This window comes from Triticum aestivum, chromosome 4D (assembly GCF_018294505.1).
Source record: "Triticum aestivum cultivar Chinese Spring chromosome 4D, IWGSC CS RefSeq v2.1, whole genome shotgun sequence".
Lineage (NCBI taxonomy): Eukaryota > Viridiplantae > Streptophyta > Magnoliopsida > Poales > Poaceae > Triticum > Triticum aestivum.
In genome coordinates, this window is record NC_057805.1 from 144497206 (window position 1) to 144525204 (window position 27999).

Consider the following 27999-nt stretch of genomic DNA (forward strand, 5'->3'; position numbering starts at 1 on the left):
TTTATGATTTCTCAAAAGAATTTCAATGTTTTGCTTGAAGAAAAATTTCCTAAGATTGATGAGTTGGCTAGGAACGTTGATAGAATTTCTCTTGATGTTGATTATTTGAAACTTAGATCTATTCCACCTAAGCATTATATCAATGTGTCTCTCAAAGCCATGAGAATTTCCATTGATGAGTGCAAAGAAAGAAACGCTAGGATGCGTGCTAAGAGAGATTGCTTTGTGAAAGCGTGTTCTTCTAGTTTTCATGATAATAAGGATGAAGATCTAAAAGTTATTGATGTGTCTCCTATTAAATCTTTGTTTCTCAATATGAATCTTGATAATGATGGGACTGGAGATGAGTCAACTTTAGTTAAAAGGCGTCCCAATGATTCGGATTTTTTAGATCTTGATGCAAAATTTGGTAAAAGTGGGATGGAAGAGGTCAAAACTTTAGATAGCAATGAACCCACTATTTTGTATTTCAAGGAATTTAATTATGATAATTCTTCTTTAATAGATTGTATTTCCTTGTTGCAATCCGTGCTAAATTCTCCGCATGCTTATAGTCAAAATAAGGCTTTTACTGAACATATCGCTGATGCTTTAATGCAATCTTATGAAGAAAAGCTTGAATTGAAAGTTTATATCCCTAGAAAACTTTATGATGAGTGGGAACCTACTATTAAAATTAAAATTAAAATTAAAATTAAAGATCATGAATGCTATGCTTTGTGTGATTTGGGTGCTAGTGTTTCTGCGATTCCTAAAACTTTGTGTGATTTTCTAGGTTTCCATGAATTTGATGATTGTTCTTTAAACTTTCACCTTGCGGATTCCACCATTAAGAAACCTATGGGAAGAATTAATGATGTCTTTATTGTTGCAAATAGGAACTATGTGCCCGTAGATTTCATTGTCCTTGATATAGATTGCAATCCTTCATGTCCTATTATTCTTGGTAGACCTGTCCTTAGAACGATTGGTGCAATTATTGATATGAAAGAAGGGAATATGAGATTCCAATTTCCGTCAAGGAAAGGTATGGAACACTTTCCTAGAAAGAAAATTAAATTACCTTATGAATCTATTATGAGAGATACTTATGGATTGCCTACCAAAGATGACAATACCTAGATCTATCCTTGCCTTTATACCTAGCTAGGGCGTTAAACGATAGCCCTTGTTGAGAGGCAACCCAATTTTATTTTAGTTTTTTCATTTTTGGTTCTGTTTAGGAATAGATCTTTGATCTAGCCTCTGATTAGATTTGTTTTTGTGTTTTAATTAGTGTTTGTGCCAAGTAGAACCAATAGGATCTTCTTGGGTGATAATTGTTTGATCTTGCTGAAAAAGACAGAAAATTTGCGCTCGCGAATATAATTGTTTAAACTCACTAGATCCTGATAAATTACCAATTCTTTTTTGCAGTAGATCAGTACGCAAATTTTCCTAGTTTTTCAAGATTTTTGCAGTTCCAGAAGTTTTTGAACAATTCTGATTACTACAGACTGTTCTGTTTTTGACAGATTCTGTTTTTCGTGTGTTGTTTGCTTATTTTGATGAATCTATGGCTAGTAATAGAGTTTATGAACCATAGAGAAGTTGGAATACAGTAGGTTTAAAACAAATATAAATAAATAATGAGTTCATTACAGTACTTTAAAGTGGTGGTTTGTTTTAGTTCGCTAACGGAGCTCACGAGATTTTTTGTTAAGATTTGTGTTGTGAAGTTTTCAAGTTTTCGGTAAGGATTTGATGGATTATCGAACAAGGAGTGGCAAGAGCCTAAGCTTAGGGATGCCCAAGGAACACCAAGGTAAAATCCAAGGACACCAAAAAGTCTAAGCTTGGGGATGCCCCGGAAGGCATCCCCTCTTTTGTCTTCGTCCATCGGTAACTTTACTTGGAGCTATATTTTTATTCACCACATGATATGTGTTTTGCTTGGAGCGTCTTGTATGATTTGAGTCTTTTCTTTTTTGTTTACCACAATCATCCTTGCTGTACACACCTTTTGGGAGAGACACACATTAATCGGGATTTATTGGAATACCCTTTATGCCTCACTTATATATTTTGAGTTAAACAATTTTGCTCTAGTGCTTCACTTATATCTTTTAGAGCACGGAGGTGGTTCTATTTTATAGAAATAATTGATCTCTCATGCTTCACTTATATTATTTTGAGAGTCCCTTGAACAGCATGGTAATTTGCTTTGGTTATAAAATCAGTCCTAATATGATAGGCATCCAAGATAAAAACTTTAAAGTGCAAGCTGCTGTGGGGACCTTAGGCTTCGAGCATGTCATGCTGGAAGGGAAGACAATGCGAGGTGCTTCCTACCTTGATGCTTCAGCTTGAGCCACAGCAGGCTTCTTCTTCTGTTTGGCAGCCATCTTGGGGTCAATGCCAGGACGCGCGAGAGCCTTGCGCTTTTCTGCCTCATTGTGTGCTTGAACACATTTCTCTGCGAAGTATTTCATCCGCTCTCTTGAGCCTTTTGCTTCTTCACGTTTCTTGTGAAACTGCTCTTTGAGTTCATGCAGCGTTTCCTTGAATACTTGAACATCTGCCACACTGAGCTTGGCCATGTTCTTCTTGAGGTGAGCCTTCTCATAATCGATTTTGTTTTTCAGCTCCACAATCTTCTGAGCCATGGCCAACTCATTAGCAATGGCTCCATGGAAGGTGACGCTGATGTCAACTGGCAGCTGAATATCCTCAATGCTGCGGCTTGGGTCATCAAACCATTCGTCGATGAATTGATTCAGGATATCCACGTCAAAGAGGGGCAGATCATTGAAGATATCCGCCTCTTGCTTGCTCTTGATCAGTAGCTCAATGGCATCATCACCAAGATCTTCGTCGCTTGACAGATCAATGGTTTCATCTTTGTTCCTCAGAACGGCAATTGGAGTAAGTTCATGCCTAGAAATCTTCATGGGCTTCTCCATCTTCCTAGAGACACGAGAAAGATCTTCAGATTGCACACTGGGTTCAGTTGGTGCAGTTGCCAATGGCTTCACATGCGAAGCTTTTGGTGTGACAGAGGGCTTCATAGCCTTGGTCTTCTTCTTCCTTTGCGGCTTTAGAGGAGCTGGCACTTCGTCAGAATCTGCGTCATCAGCTAAGTGCTCCATGGTGGCCCCCTGTATAGCTATGTGAGTGAGAAGACCATCAAGGTTGTAGAAGGGGCCGACGACATTTGGATTGGCAACACGGGTGCCATCAGCCCGTGGAGCAGATGGACCAGGGTTGAAGTCAAGTTCCAGGTCCTTCTTGTTCTTGACAGCAGACTCCTTGGCAAATTGATAATTGCGCTTGCAGAGATTGTCATTGCGACACCATAATAGTGATGATGGGTCAGCATTCTCTGGCTGTGGCCCTCTGAGCATGCAAGGGTAGAAGCCTTGAGCAATGGCTTCAGACTTGGACTTGGGCTACAGACTTCTTTATAGAATATCTCCCCAGGGGCCCTTGATGGCGTTCTTTTCAGCATATTCAGAAGTCACAAATCTGTATTTGTACCATTCTTCAGCCCAGTATCTTCGAATCCATTGGATTCGGGTCTTGCGCTCACCGTAGGTTTCTTCAGGATCTGTCTTGTACATTTCAAATAGATCTGGAGGCAAATCCTTGGCTGTATTCCCACGGTGCTGCCTGCCGCCCTTTCTAACTGACTTCTCTGTTGCCATTATATTCAAACTGAATGGCTTCAAGACGGTGAATGGCTTCCTTTTGCTTGTCAGACAGGAACTGGCTTCAGGAGAGTTGATGTGATGCTGTAAGAACTCTGCAAATGAATGCAGACTATGAGAACCAAGGGATTCTGCATTAGAGGTGCGAGGGAAGGGGAAGAGGTCATATGCATTCTCAGAAAATTTTGAAGATAAATCAGTTTGGAGATATTGACCTCATAGCGCGAAGACATTCACTTATTTGGTGAGAGTTGGTTCCAGATTTGTACGAATCCATGAATAAGTACAAGTGAGGAATCTAACTAGTTATGAAGCATAAGTGAATATACTTGGCATGATATGAGATGCAGAACAAGATAGATCCAGATTTGGAAGTTAAGAAACCACTTTTGGTTGAAGTGGATGGATCCGATGGATCAAAAAGGCAGTAAAAAAGTAATTTTTAATTACCGCTTGACGAACTGATAGACGAGGTGAAGAGAGAGGCCGAGTAGTTCAATCTCCCGTGCCCTTACTTGGCGACGGAAGACACCTACGGCGGCGGCGGAGAGGACGAGGTCCGCGGCCAGCGTGAGGATGGCGTCGAAGAAGTTGCGACAGCTAAGTGCTTCGTCTCCGGCGTCATCACGAGCTAGCAGAGGCGCTAGGGTTTGTGGGAGGTGGCAAGGAGGGAGAAGAGATAATGACCGCGGTGAGTTGTGTATTTATAAGGAAAGGGACAGCACATCGTAATTACGCAGGTGCCCTAGGCGGTTAACATCTGAACGACATGTGGCATGCATGCAACTTATTGGAAGTTGTTCCATGTTCCCACGCACGCCTGGGTTGTCGGGTGGTCGTTCCGGCTTCTCCGGTATTCAGGCAATCAGGATATGGCATTAAAAACAGATTTAAACTTTTGTCACTTTGTCTTCTGCTGACAAGGATTCAGAGAAGACAATTGACGGGTTTCAATAGAATGCATATGATTTGGATAGATAGAATTTGAGGTAGAATCACAGAAAGGGTTAGGGTCCGATCACATTCACTTAGATCAAGAAAATGCAAACATGAAGACATAGCTATGAGTGAATGTTGTAGAGGACAGAACACGAATATATGTATATATCAGCATAAGACCAAATCAACATTGTGAAGATAAACATGAAGTCAAATCAATGTTGAAGACAAACCAAATGTGAAGACTTTGTAGTTATGACGCCTATTGAAACACTTCAAACAAGAATTTGGTGGTGGCGTTACCCACCGTATAGGAAGTATTAGACCCAGACACGGCACACAATTATCATGGCGCTCCGAAGTCAAATTCCGCGTTGATGTATTCACACTTAGTGTGTATGTCTTCATTGATTGAAGGTATATGTTACTTCGTGTGTTGCACATCTAAGTCATCAACATGCATAAGCGTTAGGATGTGTGTCCAATCACAGGACATTTGAGGATTCTAAGATATTTAGCTCACACCGCAACTTGCAAAACCTTTTCTCGTCCAAGGGCTTTGTGAAGATATCTGCCAATTGCTCTTCAGTGTTGACGTTAATGATATCAATATCTTCCTTCATGACATGATCTCTGAGAAAATGATGACGGATCTGAATATGCTTTGTCTTCGAGTGCTGGACTAGGTTGTTGGCAATCTTGATGGCGCTTTCATTGTCGCAGTAAAGTGGCACTTGCTTCAGATGGATGCCATAGTCCTTGAGAGTTTGCTTCATCCATAGAAGCTGAGCGCAGCATGATCCAGCAGCAATGTATTCAGATTCAGAAGTGGAGAGATACGCATTCTGCTTCTTTGAAGACCAACAGACAAGAGATCGTCCAAGAAAGTGACATGTCCCTGATGTGGACTTGCGATCAACCTTGTCACCAGCATAATCAGCATCTGATAATTTAACTAGATCAAACTCTGAGCCCTTTGGATACCGTAATACTAGTATTGGGGTGTAAGCCAAATATCGAAGAATTTGCTTCACAGCTAAGTGATGCGACTCCGTTGGTGCCGCTTGGAATCGGGCACACATGCAAACGCTAAGCATTATATCTGGCCTAGATGCACATAAATAGAGTAAAGAACCAATCATGGAGCGGTATACCTTTTGATCGAACTCTTTACCATTGTCGTCGGGACCCAATTGACCTTTGGTTGGCATTGGCGTCGTGTACCCTTTGCAATCTTGCATTCCAAACTTCTTCAAGCAATCTTTGAGGTATTTCTCTTGAGATATGAAGATGTCGTTGCTCTGCTGACGGATTTGAACAGCGAGTTAGAACTTCAGCTCACCCATCATGGACATCTGATATTGCTCTTGCATCATGTGTCCAAACTCATCACTGTATCTCTTGTAAGTGCAGTCGAAGATAATGTCATCCACATAGATCTGGCACACAAACAGTTCACCGTCGTATGTCGTCATGAAAAGAGTGGGATCCAGGGAACCAAGTTTGAAGCCTTTGCTCTTCAGGAAGTCTTTGAGTGTGTCATACCAAGCGCGAGCAGCTTGTTTGAGGCCATACAGTGCCTTATTGAGCTTGTATGCCATGTTAGGATGTTTTGGGTCTTCAAAGCCAGGTGGTTGTGCAACATATACTTCTTCTTCAATCTTGCCATTGAGAAAAGCACTCTTCACATCCATTTGGTACAAAAGGATGTTGTGATGGTTGTCATAGGCTAGTAGTATGCGAATGGCTTCAAGCCTAGCCACGGGAGCAAATGTTTCATCAAAGTCAATCCCTTCAACTTGAGTGTATCCTTGAGCAATGAGACGAGCCTTGTTTCTGACAACTTGACCATGCTCATCTTGTTTGTTGTGATAGATCCATTTGGTGCCTATGATATTGTGCTTGCGAGGATCAGGACACTTGACCAGTTCCCATACGTTACTCAGCTCGAACTGTTGAAGCTCTTCTTGCATAGCTTGAATCCATTCAGGTTCTATGAAGGCTTCAACAACTTTCTTGGGTTCAGATATAGAGACAATGCAAAGTGCCCATAGAAATTTGCTAGCTGTGTTGCTCTTGAACGAGTCAGTGGACCAGGTGCATTGATGCTATCAATTATCTTCTCAATCTGTACTTCATTTGCAACATGAGGATGAACTGGACGAAGATTTTGCCCTTGCTGATCATTGTCTTCGTCTTCAGCATTGGCTTCAGGCTGAGCAGTGTCTTCAGGTTGACTTGGTGCTGAAATGATAAGTTCCTCTTCAGCTTGTGCCTCTGAAGGTATGATTTCTCCAGTTCCCATAAGCTTGATCGACTCACAAGGTGGGACTTCATCTAGCACATTTAGTAGGTGCTCTCTTTGCGAGCCATTAGTCTCATCGAACCGCACATCCACAGTTTCAACAACTTTATAGTGAAAGAGGTTGAAGACTCTGTAGGAGTGCGAATCCTTTCCGTAGCCAAGCATAAAACCTTCATGTGCTTTAGGTGCAAATTTTGAAGTGTGATGTGGATCCTTGATCCAGCACCTAGCACCAAATACTTTGAAGTAATTGATGTTTGGCTTCTTACCAGTTAGGAGCTCATAGGATGTCTTCTTTAGAAGCTTATGAAGATAAACACGGTTGATGACGTGGCATGCAGTATCAATAGCTTCAGGCCAGAACTTCCTTGGAGTCTTGTACTCATCAAGCATCGTCCGAGCCATCTCAATGAGGGTTCTGTTCTTGCGCTCCACGATGCCATTCTGCTGAGGTGTGTATGTAGCTAAGAACTCATGAGTGATGCCCAATGTATCAAGATAAGTGTCGAGGCCAGTGTTCTTGAACTCTGTGCCATTGTCACTTCTGATGTGCTTGCTCTTGATGCCATAGTTCATCATGGCATGATTGGCGAATCGTCCGAAGACATCCTCCACTTCATTCTTGTAAAGGATTATATGCACCCATGTGTATCTTGAATAATCATCAACAATGACGAAGCCATATAGGCAAGCAGTGGTAGTAAGAGTAGAGTAGTGAGTAGGGCCAAATAAGTCCATGTGAAGAAGCTCGAAGGGTTGAGATGTCGTCATGATTGTCTTCGAGGAATGCTTGGCCCTTGTCATTTTTCCAGCTTCGCAGGCTGCACACAGATGATCCTTCTTGAACTTGTCGCCCTTGATGCCTACGACATGTTTCTTCTTCGTGAGTGTGTACAAGTTCCTCATGCTAGCATGCCCTACCCTCTGATGCCAGAGCCAGCACTCTGACGCCTTTGCTAGAAGAAATACGGCCAACTGTGGTCCTGCCGAGAAATCTACCATGTACAAATCGTCTTTTCGATATCCTTCAAAGACTAGAGATTTGTCAGACTCCATAAGCACAAGGCAATGATACTTTCCAAATATCACAATCATGTTCAAGTCACAAAGCATTGCGACAGACAAAGTTGAAACCAAGGGATTCAACAAGCATAACTTTATCCATGTGCTGATCCTTTGAGATTGCAACTCTACCTAGACCCAATACCTTGCTTTTACCAGTGTCAGCAAATGTGATGTGACTCTTGTCATATGGACGTAAGGTTGAGTCCATGAGAAGACTTCGATCACCAGTCATGTGGTTAGTGCATCCACTGTCCATAATCCACTCAGAAGCCTTTGGGATCGTACCCTACAGTGCAGTTAGGGGGATAGGCTTCGCCATGGGAAATGTGAAGCATAAACATTTGACGAACAAGCATCTTATCAAAGTTCAGATCCTGGTTAGGGCAGATCGGATGACTGCCAAGGAATCCAGGAACAAAATACATAGTAAGACCATTTGGGCATTTTATCTTGCGCCCCACAAGATGTTTTAGGTCCCTAGCATAAGCATCAGACGCCTTTGATTTCCGACTGGAGACCTTTCCTTGCAAAAGAGAGTTATTTTTTCTTAACCACCCACATCTTCAGGGGTGGCTTAGAAGCAATGAGTCTAAGTGCAGCATCTGAGAACTTCGGCTATGGAGCCCTAGCAAATAGCCTTGCAGGAGGTGAATAATACTCATAAGAATAAGCATAATAGTTCTTGGTCTTATGAACATAGCAGTTTCAAGAAACATGCTCATATTCATAAGTCTGAGTATGATTTCCCTGCAAAACATTGGCGTTAGGGTGACTTCGGTGAGTCCTCTGTCTATATGAAGCCTTTGGACCATATGAAGCCATTGGTCTGGGGTTTGTCTTCTTCCCTGGTGGTGTCATGATGGCTTACCCTGCATGTGAAAGCTTGGACGCAGCCCCTAGAGATTCTATGAGCATTTTGAGAGGGGGAGCGCCTCGTGTAAACAAACCACAACCTTTATTCTTTTATGCCAAGTTGAGTGTGCACCTTTGTGAATCCATGAGTCTGGTGGCAAGTTTGCTGTCGTGACTTACCTTAGCCGGGGCAAGCCCCGAACTGGATCGTGAGGTCGTGAGCTTCCGATAAACTCCTGAAGAGTCTGCTGATCCGCCCGAGAGGGCCTCGCGAGAATCAAGTGCCAATTGTGGTACCGACGCGCGTGGTGCATGTGTGCTGCGCCCAGCCCCGCTCGCGAGGGGTCCGCGAGGGGGAGGCAACGAGCGTGAGCTTCGATTAAGGCAAGAACCAGATAGGAAGAAATCGCTCGAACGAGAAAAGGCACCCCCCGCGCGCATCAATGAAAATTCAACTTCAACTTAAATCCAAATGCAGAAGGCAGGGTTACAGAAAAGAAATCCAAAGCAAATGGCCGCGTCCGGCGCCTAGTCTAGTCTTATTGTCTTCTCACCAGCGCGGAGCTAAGTGCTGCCACTAGGACGTGGGAGGGAGCCCCCGAGGCCCGAGGGCGGCACTCCTGAGACTCCGGGGCATGTACGGTCCCACTCATTATTACGTGAGAGTGTCACGAGCGGAGACCTTCACAGGCGTGAGCCTTACATCATATCACCAGACGAGGGCCCCGCCTTGCGCCTCCCTCGACCACCGTTGGGGGTGACCAGAAACCATGACGACACCAAGGGGCAAAGGGGACGCCATTGGCGCTCTCGGCGACCACGGGTCCTCTGCTGGGGGAAGGCTCTGGAGCACCCCCCGTCAGAGGGCCTACCTCCGGGGGACGCCTTGCTCCATGCAGCGCGGGGAAGGGCCTTGCTCCCGGCCCCTCTCCTGCAGCGCCCAGTGTGCCCCCTGGCAGTAGGGAGGCCGATGAGCTGGGGCCGCCATCCACCGCTGCTACCTGCTCCTCCTGCGTCCCATGGTTAGCGTAAGCTTGCTCCTGAGGAATTAGTGGTACCCTGTAGTTGTTGCCGCTGGCGCGGTTGGTGAGGATCCCGGAGGGCTCCTGCAAGGTGCCGACTTCTTGCGCCTCCTCCTCCCAGCCCGGCTCGAAGAACAAGTCGGGGTCGTCTTCCAGCATGTACTCCCGATCCACCATGCGGGGCACGTAGGCCTCCGAGGTCGCCGCCTCAAAGACCTCGCTGTAGTGCCCCACGCTCCATGTTGCCCAGCCTTGCGCGCCGCCTTGAGGATGGTAGGGTTGCATCCCCCCGGGGCGGTAGACGGCCGCGCCCGTACCCGCACTCACGGGAGGTGACGCGGGCGCGAGTGGGCGTCCAGCTCCGTTGGTAGCACCAGTGTCGATGAAGCCTGGTGCCGTGCCCGTGGGCACGCGGGTGCGGCGAGGCCCGCCATCCGACCCTGCCGCAATCTGAGGTGTGAGCAGGGAGCAAAAGGGTGGTGCTCCCGAGGCCGCAGCGTCCAAGAGCTCGGTGACGTGTTCCAGCAACACATCACGGCCGCTCTCCATTAACCGGCATCGCAATAGCTCCCGAGCCACCGTGAGCGCGGCCCTCATGTTTGCTTGCTCCCGTCGGGTGTGCGGCGCCGTGGCCGCAGCGTGGCTTGTGGCCCTTGCGGCCGCTCGCACTTGTCGTGGAGTAAGAGCAGACGGTGAGTAACCGCGCCGCCCACGCCCCACGGTGTTTGGTGGCGCGCGTGATGCCTGGGGCGCGGAGTTGAGGTCCTCTTGAACGGGCGGCGCCGCCCGGGCTGGCCAGGCTGCCCAGCGGTCGGCGTTGGTCCTCGAGTCTACGGACATCGGAGCCGCGGAGTGTCGGGGAATCAGGGGGCGGATCAACTGGCAGAAGGAGAGATCCGGTGCACCCCTACCTGGCATGCCAAATGTAGGATTTCGGGTTCCGGCAAAACCCTCAAGGTTCGAACACTGGGGTGCGTACGAAGATCTCCCCCTACCGAACCACGCCCTTAACCTCGCTACGATCTCTAAGGCTAGCTCGGCGAACTCGCAACACAGGAGACACAAGATTTATAATGGTTCGGGCCACCGTCGTGGTGTAATACCCTACTCCAGTGTGTGGTGGTGGATTGCCTCTTGGGCTGAGGATGAACAGTACAAGGGGAAGAACAGCCTCCTGAGGCGAGGTGTTCTTGTGCTTGGAGAACTTGTGTGGGAGAGGACTGCTCAAGATCCGCCCCTCCTAGTATGGTGGCTAGTCCTATTTATAGAGGCCCTGGTCCTCCCCCCAAATATTGAGCGGGAAGGGAGCCAACAACGGCCAATTTGAAAGGGGACAGCTAGTACAGCTTATCCTGACTAAAGGTGGTCTTCGCCTGCCAAAGGCTCTGGTGGTGATGCCATCTTGGGCTCCACGGTGACCTCCGTCCTGCTGGTCTTGGTCTCGTTGCACCGATATGGAAATGTTTGCTTGATGCCTCGGTACTCCTCGCCTGCGCTTGCCCCCTTAGGACCAAAGGGGAAACAAGGACACTGTGCGCGCTGGCGCCCGCCTGGCGCCCGCCTAGCCTTGGTTGTCATGGCTCACGTCACGAGAACCTCACGAGGTTTGCCTTGCCTTGATCTCTCCGCCCCTCGCGAGCCATCCTGGTGAGGCCGCTCCCGAGGAGGTCTTGTGTCGTCCGCCTCATGAGGCTTGGCCCCTCGTGAGGGTCTTCAATGCTTGTTGGTGAAGATGGGACGTACAGGCTCGCTCGCAGAGCCACGCCGTGGGCCGCAGGCAGGCAAGTCTGGGGACCCCTGTTCGCAGAACGCCGACAGAAACAATTACTGAGAAATAACGGTTGATGACTTGTACTCCCAGAAGAAAAACATCTACTGATCTACCTTATCTTAATGGGAAACAAATCACGAGAGTAGCAATTCTCAATCAGTGTGATTCATTCATATTAACTGAGACATTATCTTAACAATGCCTTATTTCAACATGTATAAAGAACGACAAAGCAGAAAAGTACAATTCCTAAAACAATGCGACTGATTCATTTTAAGAGAGACATTATCTTAACAATACCTTGGTTACAATCTAGAAAGAACTACAAAGCAGGATAGTACCATTTGTAAAAAAACTGTAACTAATATATAATAACAGAGACATTATCTGAACAATACATTTCTTAAACATGTACTCCGGCCGATCCCTAACAGAAATGGTACTCCCGCCGATCCCTAACAAGTTTTGCAGTTTTGAACTAAGATTCAGTAGTTAATTCTGAGGAAAGTCGGTACTGACCTTTCAAGACCAAGATTTGAAACAACTCGCGAGGAAGACTTCAAAGAGATCTCAACAGATATATGGAAATCCAGTCTCCTTTTGTGCAGTTCCAGAAAAATTAAGCGAAGCAAAATGTCGCAATAGAAACAAGTTGAATAGATATCCCTGTTTTAGCAGAGGCAAAAAAGGAATCAATTACTGGCCAATAATGGAGGATGAAACAGGCGGCCACAAAAATGGTAATCCCGCCAATCCCTAACAAGTGTTGCAGTTTGAACTAAGATTCAGTAGTTAATTCTGAGAGTGGCATTGCTTAATTTTACAAGCGACATTAGATTAACAAAAAACATAAATAGTTCCAGGGGAGAGTGAGCGCAATAACAGCATGTGCTTCCATCTACGTATAAAGGGGGTGATGCAGAGTTTTGTTGTAACAAAGAAATAAGCATCATGTGTGGGTTGGAGCAATTTTTGCTCACTTAATGGTAAAAGACAGCAGTTCAATAGCTTCAAATCAACATTTATCCGAAACAGTACCAATACAAGTAGCACAACATCTCAAAGCACACTGCAGCATCATGTGGATGAAAGTCGGTACTGACCTTTCTTGACCAAGATTTGAAATAACTCGCGAGGAGGACTTGAAACAAATCCCAACACATATATGAAAATCTGATCTCCTTTTGTGCAGTTCCACCAAAATTAAGCAAAGTCGCTGGTGTGACATTCAAGTTGAACTGCACAAAACACTCTTAAAAGAAAAGTGTTTCGCGTAGCGTAGCAAAATGTCGCAATAAGAACAAGTTGAATAGATATCCCTGTTTTAACAGAGGCAAAAAAGGAATCAATTACTCGCCAATAAAGGAGGATGAAACATGCGACCACAAAAATGGCAATCCCGCCAATCACTAACAAGTGTTGCAGTTTTGAACTAAGATTCAGTAGTTAATTCTGACAGTGGCATTCCTTAATTTTACCAGCGGCATTAGATTAACAAAAAGCATAAACAGTTCTAGGGGAGAGTGGGCGCAACAACACCATGTGCTCCATCTACTTATAAAGGGGGTGATGCAGAGTTTGTTGTAACAAAGCAACAAGCATCATGTCTGGGTTGGTCCCATTTTTGTTCACTACTTAATGGAAAAAGACAGCAATACAATAGCTTCAATTCAACATTTATTTAAAATAGTACCAATACAAGTAGCATAGCATCTCAAAGCAGACTTCACAATCATGTGGATGAAGGCATGTACTGACCTTTCATGAGACGAACAAGATGTTGGGGAACGTAGAAGAAATTCAAAATTTTCTACGCATCACCAAGATCAATCTATGGAGTAATCTAGCAACGAGGGGAAGAGGAGTGCATCTACATACCCTTGTAGATCGCGAGCGGAAGCGTTCAAGAGAACGGGGTTGATGGAGTCGTACTCGTCGTGATCCAAATCACCGATGATCCTAGCGCCGAACGGACGGCACCTCCGCGTTCAACACACGTACGGAGTAGCGACGTCTCCTCCTTCTTGATCCAGCAAGGGGGGAGGAGAGGTTGATGGAGATCCAGCAGCACGACGGCGTGGTGGTGGAAGTAGCGGGGATCCCGGTAGGGCTTCGCCAAGCACTAACGGGAGGGAGAGGTGTCACGGGAGGGAGAGGGAGGCGCCAGGGGCTAGGATGTTGCTGCCCTCCCTCCCCCCACTATATATAGGGCCAAGGGAGAGGGGGGGCGCAGCCTTGGCCCTTCCTCCAAGGAAGGGTGCGGCCAGGGAGGAGTCCTTCCTCCCCAAGGCACCTCGGAGGTGCCTTCCCCCTTTAGGACTCTCCCTTTTTTCTTATCTCTTGGCGCATGGGCCTCTTGGGGCTGGTGCCCTTGGCCCATATAGGCCAAGGCGCACCCCCTACAGCCCATGTGGCTCCCCGGGCAGGTGGACCCCCGGACCCCTTTCGGCACTCCCGGTACAATACCGATAAAGTGCGAAAATTTTCCGGCGACCAAAATAAGACTTCCCATATATAAATCTTTACCTCCGGACCATTCTGGAACTCCTCGTGACGTCCGGGATCTCATCCGGGACTCCGAACAACTTTCGGGTTACCGCATACTAATATCTCTATAACCCTAGCGTCACCGAACCTTAAGTGTGTAGACCCTACGAGTTCGGGAGACATGCAGACATGACCGAGACGACTCTCCGGTCAATAACCAACAGCGGGATCTGGATACCCATGTTGGCTCCCACATGCTCCTCGATGATCTCATCGGATGAACCACGATGTCGAGGATTCAATCAATCCCGTATACAATTCCCTTTGTCTATCGGTATGTTACTTGCCCGAGATTCGATCGTCGGTATCCCGATACCTTGTTCAATCTCGTTACCGGCAAGTCTCTTTACTCGTTCCGTAACTCACATCATCCCGTGATCAACTCCTTGGTCACATTGTGCACATTATGATGATGTCCTACCGAGTGGGCCCAGAGATACCTCTCCGTTTACACGGAGTGACAAATCCCAGTCTCGATTCGTGCCAATCCAACAGACACTTTCGGAGATACCTGTAGTGCACCTTTATAGCCACCCAGTTACGTTGTGACGTTTGGTACACCCAAAGCATTCCTACGGTATCCGGGAGTTGCACAATCTCATGGTCTAAGGAAATGATACTTGACATTAGAAAAGCTCTAGCAAAACGAACTACACGATCTTGTGCTAGGCTTAGGATTGGGTCTTGTCCATCACATCATTCTCCTAATGATGTGATCCCGTTATCAACGACATCCAATGTCCATGGTCAGGAAACCGTAACCATCTATTGATCAACGAGCTAGTCAACTAGAGGCTTACTAGGGACATGGTGTTGTCTATGTATCCACACATGTATCTGAGTTTCCTATCAATACAATTCTAGCATGGATAATAAACGATTATCATGAACAAGGAAATATAATAATAACCAATTTATCATTGCCTCTAGGGCATATTTCCAACAGTCTCCCACTTGCACTAGAGTCAATAATCTAGTTCACATCACCATGTGATTAACACTCACTGGTCACATCACCATGTGACCAACATCTATAGAGTTTACTAGAGTCAACAATCTAGTTCACATCTATATGTGATTAGCACTCAATGAGTTCTGGTTTGATCATGTTATGCTTGTGAGAGAGGTTATTTAGTCAACGGGTCTGAACCTTTCAGATCCGTGTGTGCTTTACGAATATCTATGTCATCTTGTGGATGCTACCACGCGCTATTTGGAGCTATTTCAAATAATTGCTCTACTATACAAATCCGGTTTACTACTCAGAGTCATCCGGATTAGTGTCAAAGTTCGCATCGACGTAACCCTTTACGACGAACTCCTTTTCACCTCCATAATCGAGAAAATTCCTTAGTCCACTAGATACTAAGGATAAGTTCGACCGCTGTCATGTGATCCATTCCCGGATCACTATTGTACCCCTTGACCAACTCATGGCAAGGCACACTTCATGTGCGGTACACAGCATAGCATACTGTAGAGCCTACGTCTAAAGCATAGGGGACGACCTTCGTCCTTTCTCTCTCTTCTGCTGTGGTCAGGTCTTGAGTCTTACTCAATACTCACACCTTGTAACACAGCCAAGAACTCCTTCTTTGCTGATCTATTTTGAACTCCTTCAAAATCTTGTCACGGTATGTATTCATTTGAAAGTATCATCGGCGTCTTGATCTATCTCTATAGATCTTGATGCCCAATATGTAAGCAGCTTTATCCAGGTCTTCCTTTGAAAAACTCCTTTCAAACAACCCTTTATGCTTTCCAGAAAATTTACATCATTTCGGATCAACAATATGTCATTCACATATACTTATCAGAAATGTTGTAGCGCTCCCACTCACTTTATTGTAAATACAAGTTTCTAACAAACTTTGTATAAACCCAAAAACTTTGATTACTCCATCAAAGCGTATATTGTGACTCCGAGATGCTTGCTCTAATCCATGGAAGGATCGCTGGAGCTAGCATACCTTTTAGCATCCTCAGGATCGACAAAACCTTTCTGATTGTATCACGTACAACCTTTCCTTACGAAAACTGGTAAGGAAACTTGTTTTGACATCCATCTGCCAGATTTCATAAATGCAGCTAATGCTAACATGATTCCGACGGACTTAAGCATCGCTACAGATGGGAAAATCTCATCGTAGTCAACTCCTTGAACTTGTGGAAATACTCTTAGCCACAAGTCTAGCTTCATAGACGGTAACATTACCGTCCACGTCCGTCTTCTTCTTAAAGATCCATTTATCTCGGATTTCATGGCTTCTAACCATTTGTCGGAATATGGGCCCACCATCGCTTCTCCATAGCTCATAGGTTCATCGTTGTCCAACAACATGACTTCCAAGACAGGATCACGTACTACTCTGAAGTATTACGCATCCTCGTCGTCCTATGAGGTTTGGTAGTGACTTGATCCAAAGTTTCATGATCACCATCATAAGCTTCCACTTCAATTGGTGTAGGTGCCATAGGAACAACTTCCTGTGCCCTGCTACACACTAGTTGAAGTTATGGTTCAATAACCTCATCAAGTCTCCACCATCCTCCCACTCAATTCTTTCGAGAGAAACTTTTCCTCGAGAAAGGACTCGTTTCTAGAAGCAATTACTTTTGTTTCTAGATCTGAAATAGGAGGTATACCCAACTGTTTTGGGTTATCTATGAAGATGCATTTATCCGCTTTGGGTTCGAGCTTATCAGCCTGAAACTTTTTCACATAAGCCTCGCAGCCCCAAACTTTTAAGAAACGACAACTCAGGTTTCTCTAAACGGTGTCGTCTCAACGGAATTGCGTGGTGCCCCTTTTAAAGTGAATGCGGTTGTCTCTAATGCCTAATCCATAAACGATAGTGGTAATTCGATAAGAGACATCATGGTATGCACCATATCCAATATGGTGTAGTCATGATGTTCGGACACACCATCACACTATGGTGTTCCAGGCGGTATTAATTGTGAAACACTTTCCACAATGTCTTAATTGTGTGCCAAACTCGTAACTCAGATACTCATCTCTATGATCATATCACAGACATTTTATCCTCTTGTCACGACGATCTTCAACTTCACTCTGAAATTACTTGAACCTTTCAATAATTCAGACTTGTGTTTCATCAAGTAAATACACTCAGCATCTACTCAAATCATCTGTGAAGTAAGAACATAACGATGTCCACTGCATGCCTCAGCACTCATTGGACCGCATACATCAAAATGTATTAATTCCAATAAGTTGCTCTTCTTGTTCCATCTTACTGAAAACGAGGCCTTTCAGTCATCTTGCCCATGTGGTATGATTTGCATGTCTCAAGTGATTCAGAATCAAGTGAGTCCAAACGATCCATGTGCATGGAGTTTCTTCATGCATATATACCAATAGACATGGTTCGCATGTCTCAATCTTTTCAAAAACGAGTGAGTCCAAAGATCCATCTACATGGAGCTGCTTCATGCGTTCTATACCAATATGACTCAAATGGCAGTGCCACAAGAATGTGGTACTATCATTACTATTTTATATCTTTTGGCACGAACATGTGTATCACTGCGATCGAGATTCATTTTAGGTGCAAGACCATTGAAGGTATCATTCAAATAAACAGAGTAACCATTATTCTCCTTAAATGAATAACCGTATTGCGATAAACATAATCCCATCATGTTTATGCTCAACGCAAACACCAAATAACAATTATTTAACACCAATCTCGATGGTAGAGGGAGCATGCGATTCTTGATCACATCAACCTTGGAAACACTTCCAACACATATTGTCATCTCACCTTTAGCTAGTCTCCGTTTATTCCGCAGCTTTTATTTCGAGTTACTAACACTTAGCAACCGAACTGGTATCTAATACCCTGGTGCTGCTAGGAGTACTAGTAAAGTACACATTCATATAATGTATATCCAATATACTTCTGTCGACCTTGCCTGCCTTCTCATCTACCAAGTATCTAGGGTAGCTCTGCTTCAGTGACCGTTCCCCTCATTACAGAAGCACTTAGTCTCGGGTTTGGGTTCAACCTTGGGATTCTTCACTAGAGCAGCAAATGACTTGCTGTTTCATGAAGTATCCCTTTTGCCCTTGCCCTTCTAGAAACTAGTGGTTTTACTAACCATCAACAATTGATACTCCTTCTTGATTTCTACTTTCGCGGTGTCAACCATCGCGAGTTGCTCAAGGATCATCATCTATCCTTGATATTTATAGTTCATCACGAAGCTCTAATAGCTTGGTGGCAGTGACTATGGAGAGCCATCACTATCTCATCTGGAAGATTAACTCCCACTCGATTCAAGTGATTGTAGTACTCAGACAATCTGAGCACATGCTCAACGATTGAGCTTTTCTCCCTTAGTTTGCAGGCTCAAGAAACTTGTCAGAGGTCTCATACCTCTTGACGTGGGCACTAGTCTGAAATCCCAATTTCAGTCTTCGGAACATCTCATATGTTCTGCGACGTTTCAAAACCGTCTTTGGTGCCACAATTCTAAACCGTTAGCATTACGCACTGAACTATCACATAGTTATCAAAACATGTATGTCAGATGTTCCGCAACATCTACAGACGACGCTGAGGTTCAGCACACCGAGCGGTGCATTAAGGACATAAGCCTTCTGTGCAGCAATGAGGACAATCCTCAGTTTACAGACCCAGTCCGCATAATTGCTACTACCAACTTTCAACTAAATTTTTTCTCTAGGAACATATCTTAACCAGTAGAACTAAAGCGCATGCTATGACATAATTTGCAAAGATCTTTTGACTATGTTCATGATAATTAAGTTCATCTGATGAACTCCCACTCAGATAGACATCCCTCTAGTCATCTAAGTGATACATGATCCGAGTCAAACTAGGCCGTGTCCGATCATCACGTGAGACGGACTAGTCATCATCGGTGAACATCTCCATGTTGATCGTATCTGCTATACGACTCTTGTTCGACCTTTCGGTCTCTTGTGTTCCGAGGCCATGTCTGTACATGCTAGGCTCGTCAAGTCAACCTAAGTGTTTCGCATGTGTTCCAAGGCCATGTCTGTACATGCTAGGCTCGTCAACACCCGTTGTATTCGAACGTTAGAATCTATCACACCCGATCATCACGTGGTGCTTCGAAACAACGAACCTTCGCAACGGTGCACAGTTAGGGGGAACACGTCTCTTGAAATTTTAGTGAGGGATCATCTTATTTATGCTACCGTCGTTCTAAGCAAATAAGATGCATAACATGATAAACATCACATGCAATCAAATAGTGACATGATATGGCCAATATCATTTTGCTCCTTTGATCTCCATCTTCGGGGCACCATGATCATCTTTGTCACCGGCATGACACCATGATCTCCATCATCATGATCTCCATCATTGTGTCTTCATGAAGTTGTCACGCCAACGATTACTTCTACTTCTATGGCCAACGTGCTTAGCAATAAAGTAAAGTAATTTACATGGCGTTATTCAATGACACGCAGGTCATACAAAAAATAAAGACAACTCCTATGGCTCCTGCCGGTTGTCATACTCATCGACATGCAAGTCATGATTCCTATTACAAGAATATGATCAATCTCATACATCACATATATCATTCATCACATCTTCTGGCCATATCACATCACATAGCACATGCTGCAAAAACAAGTTAGACATCCTCTAATTGTTGTTGCAAGTTTTTACGTGGCTTGTATAGGTTTCTAGCAAGAACGTTTCTTACCGACGTAAAACCAGAACGTGATATGCCAATTTCTATTTACCCTTCATAAGGACCCTTTTCATCGAATCCGTTCCGACTAAAGTGGGAGAGACAGACACCCGCTAGCCACCTTATGCAACTAGTGCATGTCAGTCGGTGGAACCTGTCTCACGTAAGCGTACGTGTAAGGTCGGTCCGGGCCGCTTCATCCCACAATGCCGCCGAAACAAGATAAGACTAGTAGCGGCAAGAAGAATTGGCAACATCTACGCCCACAACTTATTTGTGTTCTACTCGTGCATAGAAACTACGCATAGACCTAGCTCATGATGCCACTGTTGGGGAACGTAGCAGAAATTCAAAATTTTCTACGCATCACCAAGATCAATCTATGGAGTAATCTAGCAACAAGGGGAAGGGGAGTGCATCTACATACCCTTGTAGATCGCGAGCGGAAGCGTTCAAGAGAACGGGGTTGATGGAGTCATACTCGTCGTGATCCAAATCACCGATGATCCTAGCGCCGAACGGACGGCACCTCCGCGTTCAACACACGTACGGAGCAGCGACGTCTCCTCCTTCTTGATCCAGCAAGGGGGGAGGAGAGGTTGATGGAGATCCAGCAGCACAACGGCGTGGTGGTGGAAGTAGCGGGGATCCCGGTAGGGCTTCGCCAAGCACTAACGGGAGGGAGAGGTGTCACGGGAGGGAGAGGGAGGCGCCAGGGGCTAGGATGTTGCTGCCCTCCCTCCCCCCCACTATATATAGGGCCAAGGGAGAGGGGGGGGGGGCGCAGCCTTGGCCCTTCCTCCAAGGAAGGGTGCGGCCAGGGAGGAGTCCTTCCTCCCCAAGGCACCTCGGAGGTGCCTTCCCCCTTTAGGACTCTCCCTTTTTTCTTATCTCTTGGCGCATGGGCCTCTTGGGGCTGGTGCCCTTGGCCCATATAGGCCAAGGCACACCCCCTACAGCCCATGTGGCCCCCCGGGGCTGGTGGACCCCCTTGGTGGACCCCCGGACCCATTTCGGCACTCCCGGTACAATACCGATAAAGTGCGAAACTTTTCCGGCGACCAAAATAAGACTTCCCATATATAAATCTTTACCTCCGGACCATTCCGGAACTCCTCGTGACGTCCGGGATCTCATCTGGGACTCCGAACAACTTTCGGGTTACCGCATACTAATATCTCTATAACCCTAGCGTCACCGAACCTTAAGTGTGTAGACCCTACGGGTTCGGGAGACATGCAGACATGACCGAGACGACTCTCCGGTCAATAACCAACAGCGGGATCGGGATACCCATGTTGGCTCCCACATGCTCCTCGATGATCTCATCGGATGAACCACGATGTCGAGGATTCAATCAATCCCGTATACAATTCCCTTTGTCTATCGGTATGTTACTTGCCCGAGATTCGATCGTCGGTATCCCGATACCTTGTTCAATCTCGTTACCGGCAAGTCTCTTTACTCGTTCCGTAACTCACATCATCCCGTGATCAACTCCTTGGTCACATTGTGCACATTATGATGATGTCCTACCGAGTGGGCCCAGAGATACCTCTCCGTTTACACGGAGTGACAAATCCCAGTCTCGATTCGTGCCAACCCAACAGACACTTCCGGAGATACCTGTAGTGCACCTTTATAGCCACCCAGTTACGTTGTGACGTTTGGTACACCCAAAGCATTCCTACGGTATCCGGGAGTTGCACAATCTCATGGTCTAAGCAAATGATACTTGACATTAGAAAAGCTCTAGCAAAACAAACTACACGATCTTGTGCTAGGCTTAGGATTGGGTCTTGTCCATCACATCATTCTCCTAATGATGTGATCCCGTTATCAACGACATCCAATGTCCATGGTCAGGAAACCGTAACCATCTATTGATCAACGAGCTAGTCAACTAGAGGCTTACTAGGGACATGGTGTTGTCTATGTATCCACACATGTATCTGAGTTTCCTATCAATACAATTCTAGCATGGATAATAAAAGATTATCATGAACAAGGAAATATAATAATAACCAATTTATCATTGCCTCTAGGGCATATTTCCAACACAAGATAAATACGAATCTACCAACGCAAATAGGAAATCCAATCTCGTTTTGTGCAGTTGCATTGAAATCAAGCAAAGCTGTCGGTGTAACATTTAAGTTCGCTATACCAACAAGTTGAATAGATATCCCTGTTTTAACAAAGGCAAAAAAAGGAAACAATGACTGGCCAATAAAGGAGGATGAAACAAACAGCGACAAAAAGAAGCATCTAACTTATCTTGATGGAAAACAAAGTAGGACAGTGGCATTCCTAAAATGGTTGCATTGATTCATATTAACAGAGACATTCTCTTAAAACAACAGTCATTAAAAATGTAAATTAATTTTAACAGTGGCATTCTTAGATTAACAACAACAAAATAGTTGTATGGGACATGGTACATGGGACATGCCAGCACCATGTGCGTCCACACGTATAAATGGGCGATGTAGAGTATGTTGCCAAAGCAGCATATCTGGGTTGGTCCCATATTTGTTATCTTTGAACCTTTTTCCTATGCGAGGGCAGCAAATCTAGTCCTGCACAAACTACCCGACCCCCCAGTTTCTTTCTTTTTTCAACAAAGAGATCGGTTCCTTATAGATGTGCGTACTGGGTTACCCCCTTTTTCCCTTTTCGACCAAAAAAGCGGCTGGATAGCCAGTCTAAACTACTTTCCCTCCCTCCTTTCCTCATTGAACCACGTCCTAGATTCATGCTCCACCCCACTGCACCCTTCTTTCCTCTTTGCACCAAGACCTAGATTCGACTACAGAATCGAAAAAGATCCGCATGCAGCTAGAGCAATGACGGTTTCAAAGAAACTTATACCTTAGGGTTGTCGGGATGTGGCTATGCGTGCGGCGGGGGGGGGGGGCGGATCTGCCCACACTACGTACGACAGTTAGGAAGAAGGGGTTGGTGGCCCTCCCACATAGGCGCTGGGTGAAAGAAAACAGCGCAGCCGGCAGTGGATTGCCTCCCTCGCCGAAGGCGATAGAGTGAACGCTCCACCTCCTCCCCTTCCCAGTGCGACAGGATCCTGACGCCTCCTTCACTGTTGGAGATATGCCCTAGAGGCAATCATGTATGGTGATATTTCTTATGTGTTTATGAATGAAGATAGTCCTTGGACATTATCAACGATGTGTATCAACAAGTACGTGACTTGTTTGTGGGACTATGCATTGTATGATGACTGTCCTAAAAGGTCCCTAGTCGAAAGGGCTGTGTGGACACGCAGCCGACTAGACTAGCATATGACACGGTCGATGGCTTGGTCTCACTAGCCATGGACCGTTGGATGCTAACCAGATAATATAGACTTGGAAAGGTCTGTTCGGATTCGACGTAGTCGGATCCAAGTCGAGATAAGGTCCGAGTCAGACAGACCCAACTATGAGACGCAACGATATGTCATCTATGAGTCTCTAGTACAACATACGTTCTATGTCCTAAGACCTTAGCTGATGCATGTACTCGGGATGGTGACAGACTTGCTTTGGGCCGACCAAACACTACTCCTTAACTGGGTAGTTACAAAGGTAGGTTTCGGGTTTGTCTGGACCCATGCTGCGAGACGTGGTCGAGCAAGATGGGATTTGCCCCTCCAACCAGGAGAGATATACTCTGGGCCCCACATGTGATCCGACCAGGATAAGCATGGCCATGCGACAAGGATTATGAAATAATCCGGATAGTGCTCGGTATCACTGGGACGAGAAAGAGGTTGGGCTAGCACAAGGATGACAATCTCGCCTTAAGCCCGACAACATATATTGTGTGGCAAAGGGAACAGAAGTGTGACATGTTGTACAGGTTCGCCTAACCAGCTTCATAGTCTGCTTGGTGTTCGGCATGCCTTGCTAGTGGCCGCTACCAATCGTGCAGTTCGGAGGTGATCTGAACTATGACCAAGCCGGCTTGAACCTAAGGGGTCACGCGCTTAAGGGAAGCACCAAGCCGCACGACGTTCCTCCTGCACGCGTGGATACCGTTAGAGGCGGTGCACTTGCGCCGCTCTGGCAAACTTGTACGTGGGATCGGACAACCGGCTGTTCAAGGGAGATCGAATGAGGAGGAGACGATCCACGCGTACGCGCTGCCCCAACTCTTCTTCCACTGCACGACACTGCATGTCTAGTGGTAACAAACTGTGATCCATCTCCCGTAGCACGTTCTTGGTTGTTCTGCGCGTAGGAAATTTTAATTTGCTGTCGACGCACCCTACCATAGATCCCAACAGTGGTATCAGAGCCTCTGCTATAGGATTGGGATTCAGATCGTATGCATATGAGATATGTGGAGGCGGCAGATGAGATCTATTGTCGTTGATTAGATCGGCTGTGTGCACAGTTGATGAGATCAACTGCACATGGGGATCGATGTCGCTATGTTTTCTGATGATCGGAGTCGATGAGGTTGTGACACAACCTACACCTACCGGTCGGTATCCGCCATCGGGGTTAACAGTGAAATGTAAATCCGAATCGGACTCGCGATGATCAATGAGATCGGTCAGATCGGGAAATTCGGCATGATCAGAGTTCAGATGTGATCTGTGATTTCCGAACGTGTGCAAAGGCCTTGTATTTCGTACACAATCACTCAAACCGGTAGAATGCGATTCTATGCGTAACTTCGTTTTGCAGGTTTGATGTGAATACTATGGCTCATGTGTATGTGATGCATGTGTGTAATTTATACATGGCCTGCGTGTCATGTTTGTCAGCCGGCAGGAGCCAAAGTGCTGTCCTCATATTGTATAACGACCTGCATGTCGACTTGTGACTCTATGTAAAATTCATTACTACTAGTAGTAGTTGGATAATAGAGATCAGGTTGGTGGCTTGGCGTCCCGGCGTTGACAAACAAGATGGAGTTCCTAGATGGTCATCGGAGTCGGAGCCAACCTGGAAGAACATTCATGAAGGATGCATACTATTTCACAATATATGTTTATTTGTGATTGTTATGCTTCTTGTTTTCTATGCATGTTAGAATGGTAGAAATATCCCTCATGAATATCAAGGAATTGCCATCCCCGATGTTGCACCTTCGCACGTCAAGTACATCTAGTAGTGGGCTCAGAAAATTGGGGTGCTGCTAGGTGTCCTTGAACTGAAGGGTTCGTGTCGGACACTGACATGCACTGCATCAGGTTAACTTGACAAGGCTATCAAAACGGTTTTGGGCCTTGTGGCAAAGAAGGTCGGGAGCCGGGGTATAGGATACCTACCCGACCGACAGGAGTCGTATAGAGATACGATTAGCAAGGAGTTGCTTACCGGATAGATATGTTGTCTAGCAGTGATGCTAAAGCTCACTAGTCGCATGTGCTAGTCGGATCCTGAATCACTGAGAGTTTGCGGAGGGATGCCAGCTTCAGTGGGAGTATTTCTATTTAGGCTTGAATTACTCTACATAAACACATTGCTTAGTGATTGCATATTTTCTATTGTAGATCGATGGCACCACCTGCTCAACCCAACTTTGTATTAAAATCAATTCTGGAAAAGGATAAACTAAACGGAACAAACTTTACCACCTGGTATAGAAATCTGAGAATTGTTCTCAAGCATGATAAAAAGGAACATGTTCTAGAGGATCCACTTCCAGAGGAACCTGCCGATAATGCTAATACCACAACTAAGAATGCCTACCAGAAACTCGTTGATGAATCAACGGAGATCAGCTGTCTGATGCTGGCTTGTATGGAGCCTGATTTGCAACAGCATTTCGAAAATGTTGAGTCTTACGATATGATCGGGAGTCTCAAGAGCATGTTTCAGACACAGGCTAGGTCCCAAAGGTACAACGTCTAGCGATCCTTGATGGATTGCAAGCTGAAGGAAGGTGATCCACTAAGCCCACATGTGATCAAGATGAACGGATATGTGCAACCTTTGGATAGGTTGGGCTTCCCGCTCTTGGATGAGCTCGCTACTGATGCAGTTCTGGGTTCTCTTCCGCCCAGCTATGGGACGTTCATCTCGAACTATCATATGCATGGGATGGATAAGAAGCTCACTGAATTGCATGGGATGCTCAAAGTGGTAGAGTAGGATATTAAGAAAGGCACGCATCAAGTGTTGATGGTGTAGAAATCGGCTAAGTTCAAGAAGAGTTGGTCCAAGAAAAAGGCTAAGGCAAAGGGCACGGAGACGGTAAACTCTGCCGCTGCGCCGAAGCCTGGACCGGACTCGAAGACCATTTGCTATCATTGCAAGGAAACCGGTCACTGGAAGAGGAACTGTAGCAAGTGGCTTGTAGAGCATGGCAACAAGGCCGGGAATGTTGCTTTAGGAAAAGGTACACTTGTTGCATATGTTATAGACATTTACCTTGCTGACATGCCTAGTAGCTCTTGGGTATTTGATACCGGATCGGTTGTTCATATTCGCAACTCAATGCAGGGGCTGGTAAGAACTAGGCGTGTGGCACAAGGGGAGATTGACACCAGGGTCGGTAACAAAGCAAGAGTTGCTGCATTGGAGGTCGGCATGATGCAGCTCCAGCTTCCTTCTGGATTTATTTTCGAATTGAATAATTGTTATTACATTCCTACACTTAGTCAGAACATTATTTCTGCCTCATGTTTGATTAGTCAGGGTTGTGAATTCAATTTAAAGGACAATGGTTGTTCGTTTTATTTGAATGGTATGTTCCATGGCTATGCACCCATTGTAGATGGGTTATTTATATTGAATCTAGAACAGGAACCGGTCTATAACGTGAATGTCAAGAGGCATAAGCCTAATGAGATAAATCTGACATACTTCTGGCATTGCCGGCTTGGACACATTAGTCTGAAACGCATGAAGAAGCTCCATGATGATGGGCTCCTAACTTCGTCCGACTTCGGGTCGTTAGAGACATGCGAATCATGCTTGCTCGGCAAGATGACTAAGTCTCCTTTCGCAAAGAGTTGCGAGAGGGCGTCCGAGCTGTTGGAACTGCTATACAGTGATGTATGTGGACCAATGAGCACAACTGCCAGAGGTGGCTATCAGTACTTCGTGACTTTTACCGTCGACTTGAGTAGATTTGGATATATCTATTTGATGAGGCACAAGTCGGAAACTTTTGAAATAATCAAAGAGTTTCAAAACGAGGTTGAGAATCAGCTCGGCAAGACTATAAAGCTTCTACGATCAAATCGTGGAGGTGAGTACATGAGCCAGGAGTTTGATGATCATCTGAAAAGCCGAGGTATAGTACCTCAGCTCACACCTGCAGGTACGCCATAGAGAAACGACGTGTTGGAACGGAGGAATCATACCTTATTGGACATGGTTCGGTCTATGATGAGAAAATCGAATTTACCCTTGTGATTCTGGGGATACGCTCTAGAAACTGCAGCTTTCACACTTAACAGCGTACCATCAAAATCCGTAGACAAGACACCACATGAGATGTGGACCGGGAAGAGTCCCAGTTTGTCGTTTCTAAAGATTTGGGGTTGTGAAGCATTTGTCAAGCGACTTATGTCAGACAAGCTTACACCCAAGTCTGAAAAATGCATATTCGTGGGATATTCGAGGGAAACCTTGGGATATAGCTTCTACAACCGGGAAGAGAACAAAGTGTTTGTTGCTCGGAACGGGGTTTTCCTTGAGAAAGAGTTTCTCAGTCGGGAGGCCAGTGGGAGGACCATTTGGGGACGGCTCGGCTGGTGATGAGATCATACCGGAGTCAGTCAGGGAACCCGTAGTGGAAGCGGCACCGGAACCACGGAGGTCGGAAAGATTGCGCAGAGTGCGCAATGTATTGTTGCTGGAAAGCGACGAGCCGGCCACATATGCAGAAGCGATGGTGAGCCCAGATTCCGAGGCATGGCTGGAAGCCATGAGATCCGAGTTAAAGTCCATGGACGAGAATCAAGTCTAGGACTTGGTTGATCCGCCACCTGGCATAACAGCCATTGGTTGCAAATGGGTCTTTAAGAAGAAAACCGATGTGGATGGAAATGTTCAGATCCACAAAGCTCGGCTTGTCGCTAAGGGTTATGGACAAGTTCAAGGAATTGACTATGATGAGACTTACTCGCCGGTA